Here is an 11,370-nt window from a genome sequence, read left to right on the forward strand (position 1 = left end):
CCATGTTAGGCTAGTATACCATTTCTTACACACGTTAAATTTGATATTTTATCATAGTAACTATCTTTGCATTTCAAAGACCATACTAATTAATCTACCCCCCATTCCTACAACCTTTTTTCAATCCCAAGATCTATCAAGTAATGTGACATTTTTATCATGTAATTTATTTCACATACATTTCTATGCCAGAGTAAACTCTGTAGAGAATCAAAACAGTAGAACACAAAGAGACAGAGAAAGACAGAAACAGACACAGACACACAAAGAGAGACAGGGAGAAGAAGAGACAATGGCTGAAAATCTGGGTAAGAGCTGTTGCTGCAAAATTAGATCTGAAGCCGGGCATGATGGTGAACGCCTGTAATCTCAGGACTCAGGGAGGCACAGCAAGTGGATCTCTGTGAGTTCAAGGCCAGCCAGGCCTACAAAGCAAGTTCAGGATGGCCAAGAACACACAAAAGAACTATGTCTAGAAAAAGAAAAAAGAAAGGAAGGAAGGTAGACAAAAGAAAGAAAAGAAAGAAAGAAAGAAAGAAAAGGAAGGAAGAAAAATAATTAGATCTGATGTCCAGGAGGCCTCTAACAGGTAAGAAACTCTGACAGAGTTCTAGTTCTGTGTTGTAGTCAGTGTGTGTTACAATTACTTTCTCCTAGAAACTTTATTTTTATCCTCAGACCCACTTATTATGGAATTTATTCTAGTTAAACTCTTTCCGTGGCTTTTTAAACATCTTTATAGTAAAATATAGGCTATCATTTAGCAAAACAATGGAAAACTTGACCCATAAAATTAATTCCACACCATATATATAGATACAGTTAATATATATATAAATAATTATTGGTTCAAATACCATGAGCTGATTTCACTGGAATCAATGCACTGACTAGCTAATAATGTCAGTCTACAGTTTATTCAATATAAAAAATAACAAGAAGTAAAACATACTTAAACTATCTTGGTACAAGAGGAAAGAAGGAACTGTGTACACCAACAGTGGGTTCAAAGGCTGGATCCTGAAGATATTTAGTCATTCATTGTTCCAAGTCTTAGTCACTTCATATGCAAAATATATGAACTAAGCCACAAAGATCTGAAATCTCATCTTGGTTTAGTACTAGATTGTTCTCATACTAGTGACCTGTGCTTTAATAAGTGTCTGAACGCTATGCATAAATTTAAAAGCCAGCAGTAAAGGAGACAACATGTCTAGTGGCCTCCAACTCACTTTTCAGATAAACAGTAGGATGGCACTTCTCTATGCTCTAATTATTTGTACTGTGAACTAATGCCAAGTTCTTCTTGAACAAAGGGCATTGCAAATCTGTTATCCACCAGTAGACTTTCCAGGAAAGTAGTGTCTGCTGTTGGTTGACACCTCCATGAAATTAACATTTCCTGACATCAGTGCAAAGGTCAGACTATCAAAGGCTCTGGTTTTGTATTATTCAACACTTAGCACAGGGTTGTGAGCAGGATGTAAAAACTATTATAAGGAATCATCAAGGATCAAGTGGTGAAGAGGGTGTTGAGATAATTGAATTCATTTTTCTCAGTTTTTTTTCCTGTTAGGGAAAGAAGCCAATGCTGGGAATGCCAATTATGTTAAAGTTAGAGGTAATTTTATAACTATTTAAAATTAACTCACGATATTATTTTACCTTAAAAAGCTAAAGATATACACACAAGAAGTGAGCACTGTGTATTCTCTGATGTATCACAGTCCATGTGTGCCCATTAGCATTTACATGCCATAGTTAAATAACTAAGTACTCATTAGGTCTAGATTTGTAGAAAGGTTGTACTAAATACTGTTTTGCAATAAAATGTTAAGGAAATATCTCCAGTGAAAGAGAGGGATTGGCCAATGTATGGCACTTAAATTACTATCATCAAAGCTCAACTTTTCTGATGCACATATTTAATAATGAAAGTCACTGAAAAGAGGAAAGTGACAGAGACAGACAGAGAGACAGAGAAAGAGAAAGAAAGCAAGAAAACAATAAAGAAAGAAAGACACAAAGGTCAACTATAGAACTTCCCTGGGTTGCAGGAACTAGTTTGGATTAGCCTAGAATCAAATGATAAAATAATAATTATAACAACATTTTGCCTAGCATTATACAAGGGACAAGAGAGAAAGGGGACCCATCATAAGGCTAGGATAGCCTGCCTTCTTCCTGAAGCCTCCAGACTGTGGACGCAGAGGAAGCTGACACAGCTGGACAAGTGGGAAATGGAGCTAATTGGTATGCTGTCATTCTTTTGAATTTCAGGGATTTCACAATTAGTCTTCTTTAGACTTTGATTATATCTAATTTATAAATAATAAAAAATACTATAAAATCTCAAGCCTTGCTTTCTATAGTTTTGAGGTCAGCACTTTTATAATTTAAATGGGGAAGGCACACTTCAACAAGTTTCACCTATTAATTGTGTTCACTTTTGTTAAACAGCAATAGAGATGAACACTGTTTGCAGATTTTGGTATTGCTAATGTGTCAAAGCCAATTAAACAGAGGCAATAACTCCTCTAACCAATAAAACACCTCTCACTAAATTGAAATCATTGACATTTATTTACCTCTCCTTTTGTTTATTGACATTGGTGTTTGATTATCACTAACACTGTAAAAAAAAATTTAATTGATACTCTTGCCTTGTCTTAAGTGCTACCATTACTCTAGGCAACATCATAGCCCAATAAAACCTACCTATTTCCCTCTGTCTGGCTCTATCTCAGAAAACTGGGAATAGGGCTTCCTCAACACCCAGCTATTCCAGTCCTTGGAATATACCCAGAAGATGCTCCAGCATACAACAGGGACATATGCTCAACCATGTTCATAGCGGCCTTAATCATAATAGCCAGAACATGGAAATAGCCTAAGTGGCCCTCACTAGAAGAATGGATAAAGAAACTGTGGTACATTTATACTATGGAATACTACTCAATACTACTCAGCTATTCAAAACAGAGAATTTCCAAAATTTGTGGAGAAATGGATTGAACTAGAGGTGATCATAATGAGTGAGCTAACCCAGAAGCAGAGAGACTCAATTGATATATACTCACTTATAACTGGGCACTAGCCCAAGGGGCATGTCCCATGAAAGTCCACACTTAACAGGAAAGTGGGATACAGGTGAGGACATCCTATTGTGACTGTAGGTGAGAGAAATATAGGAGATGGGAATATAGAAGGATCCAGAGGGTCCTAGAAACCTACAAGAAGAACATTATGATGGGTAGATCTGGGCCCAGGCGTTCTGCTCAAACTATGGCACCATTCAAGGATAATACATGCAGTCAACATCAAACCCTTACCCAGATCTAGCCAATGGACAGGACATCTCCACAGTTAAGTGGAGAATGGGGACTGACTTTCACATGAACTCTGGTGCCCCATATTTGGCCACGTCCCCTTGATGGGGAGGCCCGATGGCACTCAGAGGAGGATACCAGGCTACCAAGGGGAGACTTGATACCCCAGCATGATATTCAGGGGAAGGAGGTCCCCCTCAGTCACAGTCATAGGGAAGGGGAAAGGGGTGAAAGCGGGAGGGAGGGAGGAATGGGAGGATGCAAGGGATAAGGTAGCCATTGAGATGTAACATGAATGATTTTATTTTTCAATGAAAAAAAACCTACCTATTTCTCTTCTTCATCTCTTCGCCTTAAATAATCTTTCCTCCAGTCTTCTAACACCTTATACACTCTGTCATGGCACAAATATAAAATGATCACATATCTATAACCCATATGGAAATACATACCAGGTATATCATATTCACAGATATATCACCAAGGTGATATCAATATAGCAATTCTTCATACACAAGATGCCTAATTTCTTAAACACTATCTACCAACACTCATACAACCTTCTCTTCTGTCTATCTTGGATTTTATATATTGCCAATTGAAATAATAGCTTACCAACACTTTCAATTTTTCATTTTGAACATTTATATCCCATAAAACAGGTAAAATGCCAGTTGTTGTCAGAAACAATTATTTCTTCTAAAAACAAATTCACTGCTACTGAAAACATCACACAGCTTTAGAAAAAAAAACACAAAATCCAGGTCTCCACAAGTTCAGCATGTTCCTCATCTATGGTTAGCAATCTAGCTTCCCAAATTATATCCATGCATTCATAACCTCCATGTAACAGAGCTCTGGGCTCATCTCATCCCCCTGAACTTGAGATATTTTTATGATTCTTACTCTCTATTGTAGCAGAACTTCCAACTGCTGGCATCTAACCCTAGTCCATTTACCTCAGAATTCCCATTTGTGCACTTCATTCACACTAGTGCTGCCTGCATCCTGCCTTCCCTCTAACAGTTTTAGCTCTGACTGTGCTTTTTCTCACTTCAGTGTGAAATAAATGTCTAAGTATATTCACAAACTGCAGTCCAGTTCAACTCCCTTAGGCCAATTACCAACCTTTTCTTCTTCTTTAACTCTTTAGGCAGAACATCATTCTCCATTTCTTGTCCATCCATGTTCATAGACTGAATCCTTTGTACCTTGATTCTATTTTTCTTCTACCATCAACGTCCATTTCAACATCATTAAGACCTCTGAAAGGGTCTTTCTTCCTCAGTTTATCCTACTGCTACACCAACACAACATAATATCCTAGTGATCAGAATAGGGGGGAACCTCTAGAGAACTAAATCCAATTTAATTAGGTACTAAAATCAGGCACAGTTCCTTCATTAAAAGCAGAAGTTCTTGACTGGGATTCTGTATTCCGCAGGGGCATGTTTGTTAATATCTGAAATACTCTCTGTCATTGGAACTAAGTCATGCCTTACTTGCCATCACAGAAGTAGAGTCTGACCAGTGACTCAAAACATGATCCCTACAAAAATGAATTCAATCTCAAAGTTAAAAAACATTAAGGTTTAGAACTCAGATTTAGACTATGCTTCAACCATCTTGAAACTACAAGATCCAATTGTACCACTCTTGGGAATACGCCCAAAAAAACCTCTATTTCCTATGATGGAAATACCTGCTCATCAATGGTCACTGGCACTCTATTCACAGTAGTTATGAAATGAAAATTGTCTATTTATTCTTCAACACATGTGTGAATAATGAAAATGTGATATGTTTAGACAAATTTTAAAAAAGAAAATCAGGATGGAATTCATAAGAAAACAGACCTAGAAACAGTCTTCATGGGAAGGAAAAATGTTGCATATTTTCTGTCCTTTGTGGATGTTAGCTTTTAATCTTCAGATATGTGTGTTTCATTAGGAATACACACATAGATCAGAGAAACAGGAAGAAGCCATGGGAGGAGGCTCTTAGGGAGACTCTCTAGTATACAGGGTTAAAGAGAAATTGTAGAACAAGAAGGGCTAAATTGTAATTGTGATGATAGGAAAAGGTAGAGGAGAAATTATAGGGGGTGTTAACTCCAAAGATTTTTCAAAAGCTGGGCATGGTGATGCATGCTTTTACTCCAACCTCTTAAAATGAATAGGTAGGAGGATCTCTGTGAGTTTGAGGCCAGTGTGTTCTACATGGAAGGCTCCAGATGCACCAGGTCTACATAGAGAAACCCTGTCTCAAACAAACAAAAAGACTTTTCAAAAAAGGTAAGTGCAGTAATCCACAGTGTGATTCATCAACTCTTTCCCAGCCTGCTAGGCGGTAGAGGAATTTAAATGCAGAAACATGTCATTACTCTGACATGCCTTTAACCACAAGAGACAGAGGCAAGCAGTCTCTGAGTTCAAGGCTAGTCTGGTATACCGCAAGTTGCTTTTTTAATTTTAATTTATAAGATTTTACTCAGATTACTTCTCAATTGTTATCGTCCTCACTTGTCTCATCCATTTCCACCCTCCCTCCCGCTTCAGCCCTATTTCCCTCACCTAGAACTCTAACAGAAGGAGACTACCTCTCCCTCCATATGACCACAGCCTATCAGATCTCATTGAGATAGCCTGATCCCCCTTCCTCTGTGTGCCTTCCCAGGCCTCCCCACCACAGGGAAGTGATCAAATTCAGGGAACCAGAGTTCGTGTGAAAGGCAGGCCCTGCTCCTGACACAATGTGGACAATGAGTTGTCCATTGGCTATATCCGAACAGGGGGCTCTAAGGTTAGGCCCAGGAGTGGTGGTATATACTTTTAATCCTAGCACTAAGGAGATAGGGAAACAGATCTCTTGAGTTCTAGTAAATTCTGTTCAGGCAGTTTGGTTGAGTCAGTGAGTTGAGAGGCAGTGCAGTGGAGTTTCATCACAGTGAGGTGTGTTCTCAAGAGTATGACACTCTCTAGGACTTTATCGTAAAGGCGTGTTGCATTTTGTCACAGGAAATTTTTCTGTGTTTATTAAGATACTCGTGTGATTTAGAGTTTGAGATCCGTTTATGGGGCTTACTATACTCACTGACTTGTATATATTGATTCATCCTTGTATTTCAGGGAGAACGCTCACTTGGCCATGATGGATCATGTTTCTGATGTATGTTTCTATTCTATTTCCAAGTAATTTATTAATTGACTCTATAATCATCAAAGATAGGATATGGGAAGAGATTTCAATCTATTTAAATTTATAAATATGTGGGGTTTTGTCCCAGGATATGATCTGTTTTAGGAAACTTGCACATGCCACTGAATAGAGTGTGCAGTCTTTGGGTTTGGATATGACATCCTGGAGATATCTCTAAAGACCAATGTATATATTATATCACTGACGTCAGATGTTCCTTTGTTCACTTATGTCAAGATGACCTGGGGGCTGGAGAAAGTAGGGCGACGAAATCATCTACTATTAATGGGATGATGTTAATCTGTGTTTAAATTGAATAGATTCTTTTTATTAAAATGAGGCCACAAAGATTGGTGCATATATTTTTAGGATAGTGATGTCTTCATGGCTTACTGTTCCCTTGATTAGAATGAAGTGCCATTCTTTATGTCTTTTGATTAGTTTTACTTTGACATCTATTCTGTTAGCTACTAAGACAGTGAGATCGGTTCACTTCTTGATCACATTTGGTTGAAGAACTCTGTCTGTACTTTAACTTTTTTCCGTCTAAGGCAATACACATTTTTAAGTTAAAATGTATTTCTTTCTTTTTTAAGCAGTGATCCTCATTCCATGAGATCCCTTATTTTCCCTGTTATATATACATGGTTGTGTATATATATAGATATATATATGTATATATATATATATCTAAATATATACACACACATGTGGATAGACACAGACACATGTGTATACTTCTAACAATAATAAACAAAGATCATGAATGTGGTAGCAGGCACATAGCCGTTAAAAAGAGAAGTGAGAAGGGTAGGAGGGATGTAAGCTCATTATGGAATTCTCAAAAAGTTATTAAACAAAAATTAGAATACTACCCAAGAGAGACATTGAAAGAGAACTGAACTTGTCTGGTTTATATAGCAGGAAAAAAAGAAAATTGTACACTTATTAATATCATGATCTTGGAATATTCAGGTATAATCAAACACATGTTTCCTACTTGATTATACAAATCTGCTTCCTGTCTCAACAAAAAAGGGGTTATTCTTATAGCTTTTGGTAAGAAGAAAAGATGGTTCCCATAAACAATCACTATGATTATACTTTATTAATTTACAAATCTTTTTAATTGATTCATCATTTTCCTCTTAACTTTGGTTGCCTGGAAACTGAAGGCTAAGTTTGTAGCTAACCTGCAAAGAGGTTTGAATTTTTCAATGTAAAGATCTTGAGGCATCTCTGCTCCAGATGTCAGAAGTGTAGTTTGTCTCCCAACTGCAAGCTACATCACTGACTACTTCTCCCAGTGCCACACCTTCACAGTCCAGTTACTGATGTCTTTCAATCCTTCCATGGAATTTTTAAAGCATCCTGTACCTTCTAAAGCATAATAAATATTTAGGAAGGCATTAATCTAGAAACTAATTCATATTTAGGAATCACATAAAATAATCACATTTGTATAATTTTCTTATCAAAATCAATAACCTTTGCTTCTACATTTCAACAGAAATAAGTGTCATACCGCAAGGCAACAGATATCAAGTGTCAGTGTATTGCTAGGTTTAAATCTGCTAATCTATTTATATCAGGAAAATAATCCCAGCTACTACAGACAAGTCTCTGTCCTAGGAATAGCATGGTGGTTCTACTGTCCTTTGGATTTCCTGTGACAAGAGATATCGGCTCTGGGAAAGTATTCTTCTACAGAGTATTAGGTCCAATCTCTGAAAGCCAGGAGTTAACTGAAGACTAGCTTGAGGGATCATTCTGTGTCTTGGTAGATGTGTGCTTCCAGTGTGTGTGTGTGTGTGTGTGTGTGTGTGTGTGTGTGTGTGTGTGTGTGTGTGTGTGCTGCCCTAATACTTTTCTATGTATATCCCTATCTCAAATCATCTGTCTTGACAGAGTTAATCCTCTTTTTTCTTCCAAAGCAATGATCCATTACAATGTACATCATACCTGACTTAAGACTTTTGGCTGATAGCTCCATTTAACATCAAAAAAGAAAGGGCACAGGCTGAACTGTCACTTGGTCTCTGCAAGATACTACAATGCTACTAGATGTATGGCACTTATTTCTACCTGAAGGAGACATGGGGCATGGGTAAGAGTTCTAATCTTGAGGTGCGCAGACTCATCTAAGCCTGGATTGACCAAAAGCACAAAGCTGTACTTTTCATTAGTATTTTAAGTAAAAGTACTTCAGTAAAATTACCCCATAATTAAAGGGTTTATATCATTAAATTTTCATTTAACTTCCTCAAGTTAATATGTGAAGGTAGTACATTAACTTTTAAACACATCTTGTTGTGGCTCCTCTTTCCAAAATCTCCATGTAAGGGCCATTTGAAGAAATTAAACAATCAGGAGGAGATCATCTCCCAAGGAAGAGAATATAGAACGTCCTGCTATGGAGAAGCAAAGGAGAAACTGAAATACTAGAATTAAATAAAAAAGGGGATGGGAGAGGGAAAATGAGGGACTGTGCAAAGGAAGAGACATTTAAAAACCATGTGGAGCCTTGTGGTGGTGGCACACGCCTTTAATCACAGCCCTTGGGAGACAGAGGCAAGCAGATCTCGGTGAGTTCGAGACCAGCCTGGTCTATAAAGTGAGTCTAGGACAGCCAAGGCTACACAGAGAAACCCTGTCTCGATAAAAAAAAAAAGAAAAGAAAAGAAAACATATGGAAACCTACTAGTGTAGAAGCTTACTAAAGTACAAACACATATGAAAGTAATGTAAATGGAGTCACCAAATAACAGAGGAGACAGTGCCCAAGTGGAAATGTTGTGCCATCCAGTAAAACCTCCAGTGCCAGTATTGGGCTACACCTTGTTTGGGATGCTGACCAAGGGCCCTATGGAAATTGCCAAACATCAAGGGCTATTTCCAAGGCTACTGTTACTCTCCACAATCTGATATGAAGGTCCTGTTGTTGAAGACAACATTTAAATATGCCACCAAAACCAGAGAAGTCAAGCTGATACCTAACTAGAAGGTCTGCCCCTATAGACTAGCATTCATTGTATTGGAAGATATTTTGTGTGCTGCCAGGGAAGAAATGTAACCATCAATATCTCCTAGCTACAAACACTGAGACCTATAAGAGAGATTTGCCTGCAAGATATATTAGTTCCATTGTGACACAAATGTTACTGAAGTAAACAACCATTTCCTGACTACAACCACTACATTAGATAGAACCCGTGTCTGACACAGCTAAAGAAGAACCTGTGATTAGATTAGATAGCTCATGGTCCTAGGGGAAAATCTACTACTATTATTCTGACAAAATAACATAGCAATAGAAAGACTCCTAATGACACTCCTCACTAAGACCACATCCTCTTGTAGTAGTTTGAACAAAAACAGAGACTCACCACTGGACAACGTGCAAAGATCTAGAGACTGTGCAGCACTCAATCTGAAATAGGATGTCTTCATCAAAGCCATCCCATCAAGACTCAGAGACCCATTCAGAAAAGATTGCAGGAGCCAAGAAAACAGAGCCTTCTAGACATAACAGGGCTGACACACATATGAACTCAAGGCAACATGGAAGCCTCATACAGCCTCCAGACCAATGGTGCCCACACACTGAAAGGGGGAAGTGGACACCGGATCCCACCCCTACCCAGGAAGCTATCTACAATTAATAGCTGATGGGAAGAATAGTTTTCTCCATGGTGTCTCACTGGGTATATGAGTGACACTTCAGGGCAAGCCCAATCTCCAGAGTAGCTTGAAAATGTAAAACTAACTCAATGGTATTTTGTAGACTTTTTGTCTCCTTTCACTTTGCTTGGGCATTTTTTTTATTTATTTATTTATTTATTTATTTATTTATTTATTTATTTATTTATTGTCCTACGTCTTTTGCTTGTTTGTTTTATTCCATTATGGGTTTTTTTGGGGGGTTGGGAGTGTCTTGTTTTTGTTGTTCTTGTCAATTAGAGTTTTTTGCTTTAAAGAAAGAGAAAGAACATAAAGTTGAGGGAGTAGGAAGGTAGGCAGAATCTGGGAGGAATTGAGGGATGGGGGAAATAAAGAAAAATAGAAAAAGAATTTTAAAATCTTTAAGTCAAAATCTCAAACCAAGCACATGAATGTGTGTGTGTGTGTGTGTGTGTGTGTGTTGCTCAGCTTAGTTTAGTGGCACAAAACTCCAATGATGGCCACTCAGAAGGCAATGTCAGCTCTAAGATCCCTGAGAGTAGCACTTCTCAATCTGAGTCAAAACCCTTTGGGGCCACATCAGATATTAACATTACAACTCACAACAGTAACAAAGTTACAGTTACAGTGTAACAACAAAATAATATTATGGTTGGGGGATCACTACAACATGAGGAACTGTATTAAAGTGTCACGGGATTAAGAAAGGTGAGAACAGTGCCCTAAATTCATTCCCCAGCGCTAAACAAAATGGCTCTGCTACGTCAAAGTTGTGTAAATGTGAGAATAATGCATGAGAGCAGATGTGTGCACACTTGCAAGTTCAAAATTATACTACAACTTCATTACTTCAGATTCCAACTTAAACCCAAATCAATATTATCTAAGCAAACAAGTAATATATTTTACAAAGGATGAATATTATTAGGATGTTAATCTCTCTCTCTGTGTGTGTGTGTGTGTGTGTGTGTGTGTGTGTGTGTGTGTAGTGCGTGTATAGTTGTGTGTGTGTTTTTAGCAGCATGTATTCAATAGTGATTTTTAATTATCCTCATTTTTGTTACTAAAATCGCTCAAAATCACATGGGAAATCAATTTTTAATTATTTGTACTTGCCACATGACATTTATTTTAAAAGATAAAATAAGAAATATGAGACTAA

Source organism: Acomys russatus, chromosome 28 (genome assembly GCF_903995435.1).
Source record: "Acomys russatus chromosome 28, mAcoRus1.1, whole genome shotgun sequence".
Taxonomy (NCBI): domain Eukaryota; kingdom Metazoa; phylum Chordata; class Mammalia; order Rodentia; family Muridae; genus Acomys; species Acomys russatus.